Source organism: Chiloscyllium plagiosum, chromosome 7, assembly GCF_004010195.1.
Source record: "Chiloscyllium plagiosum isolate BGI_BamShark_2017 chromosome 7, ASM401019v2, whole genome shotgun sequence".
NCBI classification, from domain to species: Eukaryota; Metazoa; Chordata; class Chondrichthyes; order Orectolobiformes; family Hemiscylliidae; genus Chiloscyllium; species Chiloscyllium plagiosum.
Genome location: NC_057716.1, coordinates 16,926,281 through 16,942,591, shown reverse-complemented (window position 1 = coordinate 16,942,591; position 16,311 = coordinate 16,926,281).

The following is a 16,311-nucleotide window of genomic DNA, read 5'->3' as shown; positions in this document are numbered from 1 at the left end:
TTCCCCTACATTTACCCCTGCACCTAACACTACGGGCAATTTAGCATGGCCAATTCACCTGACCTGCACATTTTGGGACTGTGGGAGGAAACCGGAGCACCCGGAGGAAACTCACGCTGACATGGGGAGAATGTGCAAACTCCAGACAGTCAGTCACCTGAGGCGGGAATGGAACCCAGACCTCTGGCGCTGTGAGGCAGCAGTGCTAACCACTGTGCCACCATGCCGCCCACAAATGTACAGTACTCAGAATTAGGTGTAGTATGGTAATTGTGGATGATCCACATCATAGGTTTCTTACTTTTATTCTCTATGCCTGTATTTAACAAGCTGTTGCAAGATTTATTAACCACTCTCTCAACCTATCTTTCAATAATGTGTGCATAAATGCTCCAGAAACCCTCTGTTTCTACATACACTTTGGAATTTTACTCTTTACTTTGTATTGATATCACTTATTGGAAGGATATTGTGAAACTTGAAAGGGTTCAGAAAAGATGTGCAAGGATGTTGCCAGGGTTGGAGGATTTGAGCTACAGGGAGAGGTTGAATAGGCTGGGGCTGTTTTCCCTGGAGCGTCGGAGGCTGAGAGGTGACCTTATTGAGGTTTATAAAATCATGAGGGACATAGACAAGGATAAATAGACGAGGTCTTTTCCCTGGGGTGGGGGAGTCCAGAACTAGAGGGCATAGGTTTAGAGTGAGAGGGGAAAGATATAAAAGGGATCTAAGGGGCAACTTTTTCATGCAGAGGGTGGTACGTGTATGGAATGAGCTGCCAGAAGATGTGGTGGAGGCTGGTACACTTGCAACATTTAAGAGGCAATTGGATGGGTATATGAATAGGATGGGTTTGGAGGAATATGGGCCGGGTGCTGGCAGGTGGGACTAGATTGGGTTGGGATATCTGGTCCGCATGGACGGGTTGGACCGAAGGGTCTGTTTCCGTGCTGTACATCTCTATCACTCTGTACTTCTGTTTAGTCCCTGTTGTAGTTGAGTCATTTTTTTGCCAGCTCCTAAGCTCCTTCATACATTGTCACCGCAGCTAAATATCTTCTGGCTTACTTTGTCTTTGCTCTATAGGCTGTAGCCCACTCTCTTTGAAAACAATTTGATCTTTATCTTAATAGAAACAGAAAGATCTATGGATGCTGTAAATCATAAACAAAAATAGAAATTGCTGGAAAAGCTCTGGCAGCATCTCGGGAGAGAAATCAGAGTTAACAGGTCAAGAAACCTTTACTCAGAACTGATGATAGCCAGGAAAATGTTGGTTTATAAGAAGAATATAGGGTAGAAGGGGAGTTAGGGAGTAAGTGATAGGTGGGGATAGAGCCCAAAGAGAGAGAAGAACGAAGGAGTCGATAATGATCTAGCTAGGAGAATGAATAGCAGTTAATGGAGACTGTTAGTGGCCAACAATGGATTGTGTGTAAAAGCAGACTATGTGATAACAAGGAGAAAGTGAGGACTGCAGATGCTGGAGATCAGAGCTGAAAAATGTGTTGCTGGAAAAGCGCAGCAGGTCAGGCAGCATCCAAAGAGCAGGAGAATCAACATTTCGGGCATAAGCCCTTCTTCAGGAATGAAGAACGTATGTGATAACAAGGCCTGGTGTGTGGGGTTGGGGTAAGGACATGGGAAAGCTCAAGCCCTGAAGTTATTGAACTCGATACTGAGTCTGGAAGGATGCAGGTTCCCCCAGTGTAAAATGAGGTATTGTTCTTCCAGCTTGTGCTGAGCTTCACTGGAACACAACAGCAAGCTTGAGACAGAGATGTTGGCCAGGGAACAGGGTGGCGTGTTGAAGTAGCAGGCAACTGGAAGCTCAGGGTCTTTTTTGAGGGCAGAATGCAAATGTTCCGCAAAGCAGCCACCCAGTTTATGCTTCGTTTCCCCAATGTAGAGGAGACCACATTGCGAGCAGTGATCTTTATTTTGTTCAGTTGCATAACAATTCCAGGTAAATTCACACCACCAAATGCCATTGAAAAAGGGATGAAATAATAAAAACTACTGCTTTATATGCATGACCCCAAGTGATCATTTTCCAATTGGACTTATTGAATGATAAGGACTCGACCATGAGAGAGTAGAGTTGTATTCAGGCAGTGTGAATTGATGGTTGACAGCTAATCTTCACATGAGGAAGCCAGCAGGACAGCTTCACGACATTGATCCTCTGTCTGCTGATTCATTGCTTCATGAATGAATCTTTCCCCGGAGAATTAGAGGGTATTCATGTCCAAGATAATAATAAAATAAGCTTGTCTGGTGAATGGCCAAGGCAAACAACACGGACTTTCTTGAATCATAGAATTTTACAGTAAAGAAGAGGACCTTCGATCCCTTGAGCCTATACTGCCAAAACAACACTACTGCCTGCACTAGTCCCACTTTCCAACATTTGTCCCATAGCCTTGAATGTGATGGCACTTCTCAGCATTCATCCAAGTACCTTTTAAAGGTCGTGAGGTAACCCTCCCAGGCAGTGCATTCCAGACACCCATCATCCTCTGGGTGAAAAGATCTTTCCTCAAATACCTTCAAAACCTCCAGCTTTTCCCTTTCACCAGTGCCCCCTTGTTCCTGACCCTGAGGCTAAGGGGAACAGTTGCTTTCTATCCACCCTGTCCATGCTCCTCATAATCTTACACGCCCCTTACCAAGTCCTCCATCAACCTTCTGTGCTCTAAAGAAAACAATGAGAGCTTATCCAGCCTCTCTTCATCGCTGTGTTTCCAAACTCTTTGGTCTATAACATCAAAGGATAATGCATTGGGGAAACAGCACAGAATCCAACAGTTTCCATTGAACAATTACTGTAGGAAGTGGGAAAACCACAGTTCCGGCTGGCTGTTGTGAGCTAAGATCACTACATATTCTCCGAAAGTGCTAGAAGGAGGGTTCCTTTTTATTTGGTGTTGTTGTGCCTGACCTGCGAGTGTTTGAAAGTAAAATGATTTGATGTGCCAGCATTGATATTCCTTTTTGTTCTAAGCTTACCCTATTCTTACAGTAGCACCGACAGCAAAAAAATAGAAAACGTGACATAAATTGAAAGGAAATGCCTTTTGGTGCAAAGCTTGAGATTAAAAGTCTGGAAACTAAGTTATGGGAGAAGATTATCAGAATTATTAGTTTTGAAGTACCAGGAGAAAAACATTAAGTTGGAATGAGAGATGGTTGTATTAGTTTCGCTATCGATAGTAAGGACATTATAAAGGATGACATTTCTGAAGCTTGCTCAGCATCCCATCCACTACCTCAGACATTCACTCCCTCCAGCACCGGCCAACAGTGTACCATATATAAGTTGCATCAAAACAACTTGCCAAGACCCCTTCACCCCTTCAGCAGCACTTTCCAAACTCATGACATCTACCAGCTAGAAAACAGGCAATGCAGCTGCTTGGAAACACCAAAGCTGCAAGTTCCCCGGTAAACCACACACCATCTTGACTGGGATCAATATCATTGTGCTTTCACTGTCACTTAGTCAAAATAATATCAACTTCCGGTTAGATGTCTCATGCTTGGATGTGTGGTAAGGTAATACGTTATATAAAGTAGCATCTGTAGACTATTTGACTGCCTTTTTCTTGGCAGTGTATCATTTTGGAAGAGCTAGCTCCTTACTATGCAAAAGCCAGGTCTATTGGGTTACTAACACTGCATTCCTCTTCAAACCCTCAACACCACACACAAAACAACGGTTTCACAGTCACCTCATTATGTCTGGAATGAATCTACATGCACTGAATGTCTTGGATTGCAATCCAATTATGGATCACTGGAGCTGAGATAAAATCATTCGAAGACAATGACCTCAACATCAAAAGAAATAAGACCTTTGCATTACTGAACATGTATTGGACATGACATTTTGTAGCTTGGGTGATCTGCCATTATCTTTTTGACCCCCATATTGGTATAGAGTTCCGTCAGCTAGAAGTTATCCTTCTGGATCTCCCTTATACAAACACCCTCTGTGGGAGATTCAGTATTGGCAGTAGATGAATAATTTCTAGGCGTCTGCTAAAAGCATTCTCCAGCCAGAGCACTATGTGGGAGGCGTGCGAGAGAGAGAGAGAGAAGCCCAATTTGATGAGCCATCCTAACAGCTTAGTTTTGTAAATTTATAGCATGAACTTTATTTCCCATTAGGGAGGACCGATTGAGGAATGAATCTCAGTGGTTTATATAAATAGAACTGCACCAAGAAGGAATTTTTGTCCCTGAACACTCAAAGCACAAGACCACATTTACATTGTGGTTAGAGAGCTACAGTCTGGGGTTGAAACCAACACATGCAGGGTGCTCCGCAGTTGGATTCAGAGGCTGATCTGCCATCAACTTTGCCGATGTCCTGGCATCACATGAGGTGGGCATATCTGGTGAGGCCAGGCTTTATTGTCCATCCCCAGTTGGTCTGAGATTGACATAAGTGAATAGTTTACAAGGTCACCTTCAGAGGTTGGGTAAGAGATTACATTGTTACTGGACTGGTCTCACAGGTTGAATTCGAAAAATACAGCTTCTTGTAGGTTGAGGTTAAATGACAATCTGACACCTTCAATTGTCACTTTTCCTGATCCCAGATATCACTTCCATATTTCTAGCATTGACCTTCTTGAGATTTTACAATGAATGGAGTATCATCCAATGGAAGGATGGATTGGAGAAGCAAACATAAAGGTCACATCCCCAATTCCTCAGCTGCTTTGATTGCAACAACAACAACTTGTATAGTGCCTTTAATGTTATAAAACAACCTAAGGTGCTTCGCAGGAGCATTTTAAAACAAAGTATGAGACCAAGCCGTACAGGACATGTTACATAATATAACAAAAAGCTCATTCAAATAGGTAAGTTTTAAGAAGTGACTTAAAGCAGGAAGAGAGGGGGCAGAAAAATTTAGGGACAGAATTGCAGGCAACTGAAGGTACTGACACAAATTAGATTAGATTACTTACAGTGTGGAAACAGGCCCTTCGGCCCAACAAGTCCACAAAGACCCATCGAAGCGCAACCCACCCAGACCCATTCCCCAACATTTACCCCTTCACCTAACACTACTGTATGGCCAATTCACCTAACCTGCACATTTTTGGACTGTGGGAGGAAACCGGAGCACCCGGAGGAAACCCGCGCAGACACAGGGAGAATTCCTGAGGCGGGAATTGAACCTGGGTCTCTGGCACTGTGAGGCAGCATGCCGCCCAAAAATACGAGTTATTAAAATTGGGGGTGCTCAGGAAGGTAGAATTTGAGGAGAACAGTTCCCTCAGAGGGCTGTGGAGTTGGAGGAGTTTAAATTGGTAGGGAGAGGCAAGGCCATAGAGGGCTTTATAAACAGGGATGAGAATTTTAAAGTCAAGATGGTCCTTGACTGGAAGCCAATGTAGGTCAGCGAGCAAAGGGATCAGAGGAGATGGGACTTCAGTGAGTTAAGAGTTAAGATATATACAGTAGAGTTTTGGATGTCCTCCAGTTTATGGAAAGCAGAATGTAGGAGACCACCCTGGAGTGTGTTAGAACAGACAAAACTGGAGGTAACAAAGACATGAATAAATGTTTCAGCAGCAGATTAACCGAGTCGGGATAAAATTGGGCAATGTTACAGAAGTGGAAATAAACAGTCCTAATGATGGCATAAGTACGTGGTTGGAAGTTCACCTTAGGGTCAAACATGACAAAACTCTTGCGAACAGTCAGGTATACTCACAGACAGCTTCAGGGAGAGGGATGAAGTCAATAGTTGGGCAATGCATTTTGGAGCAGGGATCAAAAACAACTTGTCTTAAATTTCTGTCAAGCCAATTCTGGATGTTGAATAAGCAATGGAAGAGTTGAGAGGAGTGGGGATGTGATATCTGGGTAGAGTCAGAGAGTCTCATGTGGCATAAAAGGAGGTCAATCAGCCCATTCAATGCATATCAGCCTCTATAGAGTAATCCTGATGAGTCGCACTGACCCACTTGAACATTTGAGTGCTTCAAGTTTATTTCCTTTAAATGTCCATCCAAATTCCTTTTGAAACCATTCATTATTTCTGCTTTCATTAGCCTCACAGGCGGCAAGCTCTAGTTTAGTATCACTCATTGTTAAATGAAATTCTTCCTCACGTTCCCCTGAAACTCCTGCCCTTAGTTCTTGTTCTATCAGGTAATAGGAACAGTTTCTCCTTACGTACCTTATTTTAAACCTGCCACAATGGTTTACATCTCTATCAAATCTCCCTGCAGTCTCCTTTGCTTCAAGGTAAACAGACTCAGTTTCTCCAACTTAACCTGGTAGCTAAAATCCTACTTACCCCCGAATCATTCTGATAAGCCTCCTCTGTACCTCTTTAGTATCCTCATACCCTTCTTTTAAAGTGTGGTGACCAGATTTGGACACAGTGCCCTAGTTTGGAACTAACCAAAGATTTACGGACAGACAGCCTACCTTTCCTGCTTTTGTAATCTCTATTTACCAAGCCCGTCTGCCTTTCTCATCCTTCTCTCAATATATCCCACCATCTTCAATGGTTGATGCACATGAACTCCCAAGTCCCTCTGCCCCTTTATACACTTTAAAACAATATAATTAAGTATTCTATACTGCCTCTCCCTATCCCTTCCTCAAAATGTACCATCTCACATTTCTCCATATTAAATTCCAACTGCCACTTGCCCACCCATTCTGTCTATATCCTGCTGCAGCCAATTCATTTTGTCTTTTACATTTTCCATTCCACAACAGTTTGGTATCATCAGCAAATTTTGACATAATACTCTATATTCTAGATATTTGTCCTTTATATATAACAAAATGAAACATGCACTTTGGGAAACACTACTACCTATTGTCCTCCTACCTGAAGAATAATCATATACCATGACTTGCTGTAATCTGTTCTTAAACCAATTGGTTTTGTCCAATTGAGCACTGACCATCCCATTTAAAAACTTCAATTTTGTTAAACAATTTTTTAAAGTGGTACTTTCTTAAAATCCATATGGACACCATCCACTGCATTTCCTTCCAATGTCCACTGCTTTTTGTCATGTATATAAATGATTTGGATGTGAATATATGAGCTGAAAATGTGTTGCTGGAAAAGCGCAGCAGGTCAGGCAGCATCCAAGGAACAGGAGAATCGACGTTTCGGGCATAAGCCCTTCTTCAGGCTTATGCCCGAAACGTCGATTCTCCTGTTCCTTGGATGCTGCCTGATCTGCTGCGCTTTTCCAGCAACACATTTTCAGCTCTGATCTCCAGCATCTGCAGTCCTCACTTTCTCCTATATGAAGTATGGTTCATAGTTTGCAGCGGACACCAAAATTGGAGGCGTAGTGGACAGCGAAGAAGGTTATCTCAGAGTACAACAGGACCTTGATCAGATGGGCTGAGGAGTGGCAGACGGAGTTTAATTTTAGATAAATGTGAGGTGCTACATTTTGATAAAGTAAATCAGGGCAGGACTTATACACTTAATGGCAAGGCCCTGGGGAGTGATGATGAACAAAGAGACCTTGGTGCGCAGGTTCATAGTTCCTTAAAAGTTGCATCGCAGATAGTCAGGGCAGTGAAGAAGGTATTTGGTACGCATGCCTTTATTAGTCATTGCATTGAGTATAGGAGTTGGGAGATCATGTTGCGGCTGTATAGGACATTGGTTCGGCCACCTTTGTAAAATTGCATGCAATTCTGGTCTCCTTCCTATCGGAAAGATGTTGTGAAACTTGAAAGTGTACAGAAAAGATTTATAAGGATGTTGTCAGGGTTGGTGGATTTGAGCTATAGGGAGAGGCTGAACAGGCTGGGGCTGTTTTACTTGGCGAGTCAGAAGCTGAGGGATGACCTTATAGAGGTTTATAAAATCATGAGGGGCATGCAGAAGGTGAATAGTCAAGGTATTTTTCCCGGGGTAGGGGAGTCCAAAACTAGAGGGCATCGTTTTAAGGTGATTGGGAAAAGATTTAAAAGGGACTTAAGGTGCAACATCTCCACACGGAAGATGGTGCATGTATGGAATGAGCTGTCAGAGAAAGTGGTGGAGGCTGGTACAATTTTAGCATTTAAAAGGCATCTGGATGGGTATATGAATAGGAATGGTTTGGAGGAATATGGGCCTAATGCTGGCAAATAGGACTAGACTGAATATCTAGTTGGCATGCCCGAGTTGGACCGATAGGTCTGTTTCCATGCTGTCCAACTTTCTGACTCAATGGCTCTATGGTACTTCATTGGCAAGTTTAATTGGAATATTCACACATGGCCAGCCTTGGAAACATCTGTGCTTGACTATCTTTAATTCACTCAAACCTCGCCAAGTACCTGCTTATTTTTAGCCTTATTATTGTTTCGAATATCTTACACATTATCAATGTTAAACTAACTGGCGTTTTATTGTTATACTTACCTTTCCACAATTTCTTGAATAAGGGTGTCACATTAGTCACTCTCCTATCCTCTGGCAGCTCTCTCATATCTGGGAAAGCTTATGGCAAGCCCTTCCTCCAATTTCACCTTCACTTCCATCAGCAACCTAAAACCTTATTCGCCATCAATATAGCCAGCCTTTTCAGTAGCGCCTCCCTCACATCTTTAGCCTGATCCATTGCTTCTACTGTCTCTGATTCTACTGTGTTTTTGTCAAGATCCCTCCTCCATAGTAAACACCGGTACAAAGTACTTATTAAGTAATGTAGCCTTGTCATGTATCCCTGAGCATATTTCATACTCTTTGTTTCTAATAGGACCTATTCTACTTCTTACTACCACTCCCTATTTACCTGCCAGTAGAAGATTTTTGAATTTCCTTTCATGTTGACTACTAACCTATTCTCATATTGTCTCTTGCCAGTCCTTATTTTTCTCTTCACCTTCTCTCTCAATGTTTTGTATTTGGCATGGTTCTGACTGGAAGAGTTCATCTGATGTGCAAAATATGACTGTTTTTGTTTCATCACAAAACTCTATCTCCCTCATCTTCCAAGAAGCCATGTTTTCGTTTCTCTACCTTTCATCTCTGTTACAATGACCCGAGCTTGTACCTGAAGTATCACTTCCTTAAAGGTCACCTAATGTTCCGTCAGAAATTTTCCTCTCAGTCTTTGGGACCATTTTATGTGGTAGATCTCCTCTCATCATCTTGAAAGTAGACCTCTTCCAGTCTAAGGAATGTGCACATGAATAATTCACCAAAAGGTAGGATGTGTTGCAAATTGGATCCACTGAACCTGCATTTCTGATTTTCAGAACTGCACTCCCATTCACATTCGGGGCAGAGGCTTGCAATAAATTACTTTCAAGAGAACAGCGTGTTAAGATGAGGGAATTGTCTCATAGAGTAGAATAGGCTAATACTCCCACAGAATTTAAAATGGCAGGTTGTCTTATGAGGAAGGGTTGGACAAATTAGGCTTGTATCTGTTGGAGTTTCAAAGAGTAGGGGGTGATTTGATTAAGAGAAAGTGAGGACTGCAAATGCTGGCGATCAGAGTCGAAACATGTGGCGCTGGAAAAACACAGCAGGTCAGGCAACCTCTGAAGAACAGGAGAGTTGACGTTTCTGGGCAAACTGTTTCATGTCTGAAATGTCGACTTCCCTGCTCCTCAGATGTTACCTGACCTGCTGTGATTTTCCAGCGCCACACTTTTCCACAGTGATTTGATTGAACCTTATAAGGTCCACAGTGGTCTTGACAGAGTATACATGGAAATCATGTTTTCCCTCATTTGAGAGTCGGGAAGTAGGGATCAATGTTTATCAGAGAGATGTTGTCCATTTAGGATAGAGATGAGATGGATTTTTTTTTCTCAGTGAAGTCCTGGAACTGCTTTCCACAAAGGCAGTGGAAGCAAAAGTTTACATATTTTTAAGGAAGATGCAAATAGATTCTTCAGGATCACAGAGTTTTATGGCACAGGAATGGGCCATTCAGCTCATTGCATCTACACCAGTTACTCAAATGAGCATCATTACCCTGTGCCAATTTCCAGCTATTCCGCCATACCCTTGTACATTATCTTTATCCACATGGTAATCAAATACCCTCTACAAGGTCTCAATTGGCCTTGCCTCCACCACACTTCCAGCAAGTACATTCCATAACCTGGCTACTCATTCTGTGAAAAAGATCTTTCTCAATTTACAAGGATACTGTCAGGGTTGGAGGGGTTGAGCTGAAGGCAGAGGCTGAATAGGCTGGGTCTGTTTTCTCCGGAGCGTCGGAGGCTGAGAGGTGATCTTATAGAGGTTTATAAAACCATGAAGGGCGTGGATAGAGTATTTAGACAAGATTTTTTCCCTGGGTTGCGGGAGTCTAGAACTCGAGGGCATAGGTTTAGGGTGAGAGAGGAAACATTTAAAATGGACCTAAGGGGCAACGTCTTCACACAGAGGTTGGTGCGTGCACGGAATGAGCTGCCAGATGAAGTGGTGGAGGCTGGTACAACTACAACATTTAAAAGGCATCGGATGGGGATATAAGGAGGAAGGAATCAGAGAGATATGGGCCAAGTGCTGGCAAATGGGATGAGATTAGCATGGGATATCTGGTTAGCATGGACGAGTTGGACTGAAGGATCTGTTTCTGTGCTGTACATCTCTATGACTCTATGACTTTAACTCTCATTCCTTTTGTATGTCACTTTAAACCTGTGCTGTCTTGCAGTTAATCCTTTATCAAGCAGGATCAATTTCACTCTATTTTTGCTATCCAGGCCACTCACGATTTTAAAAACCACAATCAAATCTGCTGTTGGCCTTATTTCTTCCAAGGAGAACGGTGCCAACTTCTATCTCGTCCCTGGAACATTCTTCCAGATCCCTTCTGCAGTTTCTCAATTGCATTCACATCTTTCCTACAATGTGGCACCCAGAATCGAACATATTATTCCAATTTGATGTCCAAGATGATGAAAGCTTGTTGGGGATAGATGGAAATGTAGAGGTAATGCATATAATAGCATCCTTACAGTGTGAAAACAGGCCATTCGGCCAAATAAGTCCACACCGACCCTCTAAACAGCACCCGACCCAGACCCAGACCCATCCCCTTACCCTACGTTACCCATGGTTACCGTACCTAACCTACACACCCTGGACATTGTGGATGATTTAGCATGGCCAATCCAAATAGCCTGCACAATTTGGACTGTGGGAGGAAGCTATAGCACTGGGCGGAAACCCATGCAAATGCAGGGAAAATGTACAACACTCCATACAGACAGTCGCCCAAGGGTAGAATCAAACCCAGGTCCCTGATGCTGTAAGGCAGCAGTGCTAACCACTGAGCCACTGCAATGTTATAATCAAATCAACCATAGCCTTATATGGTAGAGCATGGTTTGGGGAAGAAGTTTTGCACATCCAGTGATATGCAGACTGGATGAATTGACCATGCTAAATTGCCCAGTAGTGTCCAGGGAAGTGCAAGACAAGTGGGTTAGCCAGAGGAAATACAGGGTCATGGACTGGCTCTGGGTGAGATGCTCAACAGTACAAACCCAATGGGCTGAATGGCCACTTTCCACACTGTACAGTTTCAATGACTCTATGAAATGGCTTACTCCTGCGGTTTTTTAAAAATTAATTCATGGGACAAGGGCATCACTGGCTATTCCAGCATTCATTGCCCATCCCTAATTGCCCAGAGGAGGCAGTTAAGAGTCAACCATATCACTATGGGTCTGAAGTTAAAGATGGGTCAGATTGGGTAAGGAAGACAGCTTCCTTCCTTAAAGGACATTAGTGAACCAAATGGGTTTTTCATGACGATCGAAAATGGATTGATGGTCATCATTAGACTCTTAATTCCAGATTTGTACTGAAGTCAATTTCTAACATCTGCTGTCAAGGGATTTGAACCCAGGTTTCCAGAACATTACCTGGTCTCTGGATTAATAATCCAGAGATAATACTGCTGGGCCATTGTTTCTTCTAATTCACATGTTTTATTCTAAGTGATCTCGTCGAAACACATAAAATGCTTCAGGGATTTGACATGGTAGATACTGGAAGGCTGTTTACCCTGGCAGGAGTATCTAGAACTGGGAGACACAGACTAAGCGTAAGGGGTCAAACATTTCAGTCTGAGATGAGAATAAATATCGTGATTCAAAGGCATGTGAATCTTTGGAAATTGCTCCCCAGAGAATTCTGGATGCACAGTCTTGGAGTACATTCAAGCTTGAGATAGATTTTTGGATATCAAGGGAATCAAGGGGAAATAGAAACAGCGCATGAAAGTAGGGTTGATGCTGATGATCAGCCAGGATTATATTGAATGAGGAAGCAGGCTTAATGGTGAAGTCAGCTGAATTCTTGTTCCCATTTCTTAAGGTAAAGCCATTATAAGAGTAATTCTATACAACTTTGTTATCTTTGAGCTGTTCCGATTGCTGAGGACTAAAACCAAGTGCTTCCCAGTGAAACTAAAAGGTTATTCACCATTTCAACTTCTGATGCTCCATCCTGGACTTGACCCCTGGTATTCAATTCCCATGATGTGAGATTGATATTACCTTTTGTATCCTTTATAGTTCTCTGCTGCATTGCAGGATTTTATGCTGTTCCTCCCTCAAAACTTTCTGGCTCAGGTACAGAATAAATTACGTCCAAACTTCAGCATCCAACATCAACATTGGCGTCCAAACTGATCGCGCGGGCCAATTGCTGCTCTCCTTAGAAAACTGCTGCTTATACTTTGTGACCCTGTGGAGGTCCTGTGGGAGAATTCCCCAATCTCCTGCCTCAACCTTCAGCAGATCGCCTGGACAAACGGCACAATACTTAAATTGAAACATTGACACTGTTTCTATGGAGGCTTCCTGGTGAACCTGGGTAATAAACTAGGGAACTCCAACAGTTGCTCAGGTCCATTTGTTCCTGATGCACAGGGTCCCCTTGCATTGCACTGTCTTTATGGGATATTTGGATAGAGGGAAGAGATCAAGTCATACTTAGGAATAGAACATTTGTAAATCTGGTGGTTGCACAAAAGTTTCTCAAGGTGCAATGTTATCAAAACTGCCAGGGGCAATATACACATTAACCTCGACTGAAGAACTCTCTGTAAGTTGTGATGGTCTGCTCGAGACTAGCTGCTGAGCAGCATTTAACATTTAGAATAATTGATCTTGACTACCTCCAAGGACAAAGTGCAACTACACATTAGGCTGTTCTTAAGCTTTTCCAGCAATTTCTGTTTTTGCCTTTGAGGCTGTCATTTCTCTCAGCTGTCATGTTCTCTGGGAAACGATTGTTAAAAATTGCTTCGATAATTGCGATAGGTTTTTTTGCCATTTGGATTGTGGATTGGTGAATGCAGGAAACAATAAGTAGCAGGTCCGCACAAGCCAATAATGCTCTCGCATGTTCTAATGTGTTGTTCCAGCGGTGTTGCTAGGAATTGTAGCTGCAGTAATGGCAAATCTCACTTTTGATTAGAATAGCACAATACACAGACAGTGCTGACAGGGGGCATCAACTTTTAGTCTACACTCTGACATCAGCATCAATATTCTCTATGGCAACAGCAACAAAAATTTCCCTGAACAACTTCACTCAGGGGTGTACCGGACCATTAGTGAAGGCTCTGAAATATACTTGGACTGACTTCAGTGATTGCAACTAATTCACGACACACAATATTTTCTGTTTCCCATTCCCCCGCCCCATCCGCCACCCAAATTAGTGTATCATCTCTGATCCAAATGAGACACATGCCATAAGGAAGAGGATAAGAGTAAAGCAATGGGGGGAGTTGTTAGCTCAGTTGGTTAGAAGATTACTGAGTACTTCAGAACATCACTGGTTGAGGCAGACTGTCTACCTGCCCGTTCATAAGTAACAGCTTTGGGGTTCAACAACCTCAAATAATCAAGGGACCACTTAAAGAATAAGTAGCAAGTGAACACCTCAGGCAAAATTTTGAGTAGGTCCCAGTTTAAGGTTTGGTTTGCTTGATTAGACTCAATGAAGGCAATGTTGGAGATTATTCCCTCGGAAGTCTACTGCTGATCAACCTCCTCACTCGATTCAATGATGCTGCAATTCTCATAACTTTTGAGTAACACCAAGTCTCCTTCCAGCCCCATCAGCATTACTATTTGAGAGGACAAGGACAGCAGATGCATGGGAGCACCCCTATCTGCAAGATCCCTTCAAGCCTGACCTGGGAAGATATTGCCACTCCTTCAATGTTGCTGGGTCAAAATCCTGGGAGAAAGTGAGGACTGCAGATGCTGGAGATCAAAGCTGAAAATGTGTTGCTGGAAAAGCGCAGCAGGTCAGGCAGCATCCAAGGAACAGGAGAATCGACGTTTTGGGCATGAGCCCTTCTTCAAAATCCTGGACCTCATTTCATGACAGCACTGTCGGTATACCCACTCCAAATGGACAGCAGCAATTCATGGAGGTAGATCACCACCATCTTCTCCATGGCCATTAAAGATGTACCACGAATGCTGGTCTAGCCGTACCCACATCCTGAGAATGAATTAATGAAAGGTTCAGTGGGCCTATAAAGGGTTAAGTATTCAGCAGCACTGGAAAAGTGGATCATGGCCCAATCACTATAGGCAGCACCATAGTAATTCAATTAATGAGAAGATTAATCAAAGACTATGGTCTGGGAATCAGCCTTGCTTGGCTTCAGTTCTTCCATTTTAAAGTTTCACAGCGTTCTTTATTGAGCGAGATATAGGTCACATCATGACCTGATCAGGTTACAGATGCAAGCCATCTGACTACATGCAAGATTTGGAACTGAATCTGTTGCAAAGCAGATCAAATCAATTCTGGTTTTCTTGGGAGTGCACTTGAAAATATTTTATGTTAACGTCTGTTGCAATGTCTGCAGAACAGACACAAGAGAGCAATATTAGGGTGTTGTAGAAGATTAAATTTACAAAGGAGTTAAGTGGCACTATAATGTGAGATAACATAAGACAAAATGTGGGTGGCACTGTTGCCTCGCAGCGCTGAAGACCTGGGTTCGAATCTAACCTCGGGTGACTGTCTGTGCACATTTCCTCCAGTGTCTGTGTGGATTTCCTCTGGGTGCTCTGGTTTCCTCCCACAGGCCAAAGATGTCCAGTTTAGGTGAATTGGCCAAGCTAAATTGCCCGTAGCATTCAGGAATGTATAGGTTAGGTTAGGTGCAATAGCCAGTGGAACTGTGGAGTATTAGGGTAGGGGATTGCGTCTGGGTGGGATACATTTTGGTAGGTTGGTGTAGACTTGCTGGGCCAAATGGCCTGTTTCTACACTGTAGGAACTCTATGATTGTTTTGTCAACTTATGATTCTTTTTCTTCAAAAGGCTGGTGAGTCACTATGGCACTAGCGAGCCACAATGTTGTATACGGAAGAGCTCTGTGATAGAAGCACCAAAATCATAGACTTGACCATTGTCCTGTTAGCTCAGTATTAAGAGTTATCTACTAGAGAGGAAATGCTCAAATTGATCTTGATGCCATGGATGACCCTTCCATCCATCAGAGGAATAAAATCCGCCATTGAGACAGTGTGATAACATGGTCCCAGGAACTGCCTTAACTAGTTGCTTCTCAGGCACACTAGTTACTGGGAAACTCGGGGGGACCTGCAGCTCCCTGGGATTCTATGTTGGAATGGGTGGGGTTGGAAGTTGGAAGTCCACTCCAACATTTAGGCCTCCCTAGAGTCCAGTTAGAGGAGATTTTCTGATGGAGATGAATCAGCTCTATGTCAGATGAAGAGTCCATTAGACTCTAGAGGCAGCCTTCATGATGAGGTTGGCATCTGGAAGCCAGCAGGCCCCAGTTAAAGGTGTCACTAAGGGAAATCGCGCTCATTGCTGCAGCGAAACCAGTTCCCTTCCACACCGATTAGCCCGAACTGCAGTCCCGTATTGCAGAAGGTATTAGAGAGCATGTCCATGTTGAATTGCTCTCAAAGTCTGCTACTTACCTCTGAAGTATCCAACAGGATTTCTGGAAGTATTTCCAGCAGTGTTACTCAGGATTTCCGACATGATTTAGACAATAGACAATAGACAATAGACAATAGGTGCAGGAGTAGGCCATTCAGCCCTTCGAGCCTGCACCGCCATTCAATATGATCATGGCTGATCATTCCTAATCAGTATTCTCTTCCTGCCTTATCTCCATAACCCTTGATTCCACTATCTTTGAGAGCTCTATCCAACTCTTTCTTAAATGAATCCAGAGACTAGGCCTCCACTGCCCTCTGGGGCAGAGCATTCCACACAGCCACCACTCTCTGGGTGAAGAAGTTTCTCCTCATCTCTGTCATAAATGGTCTACCCCG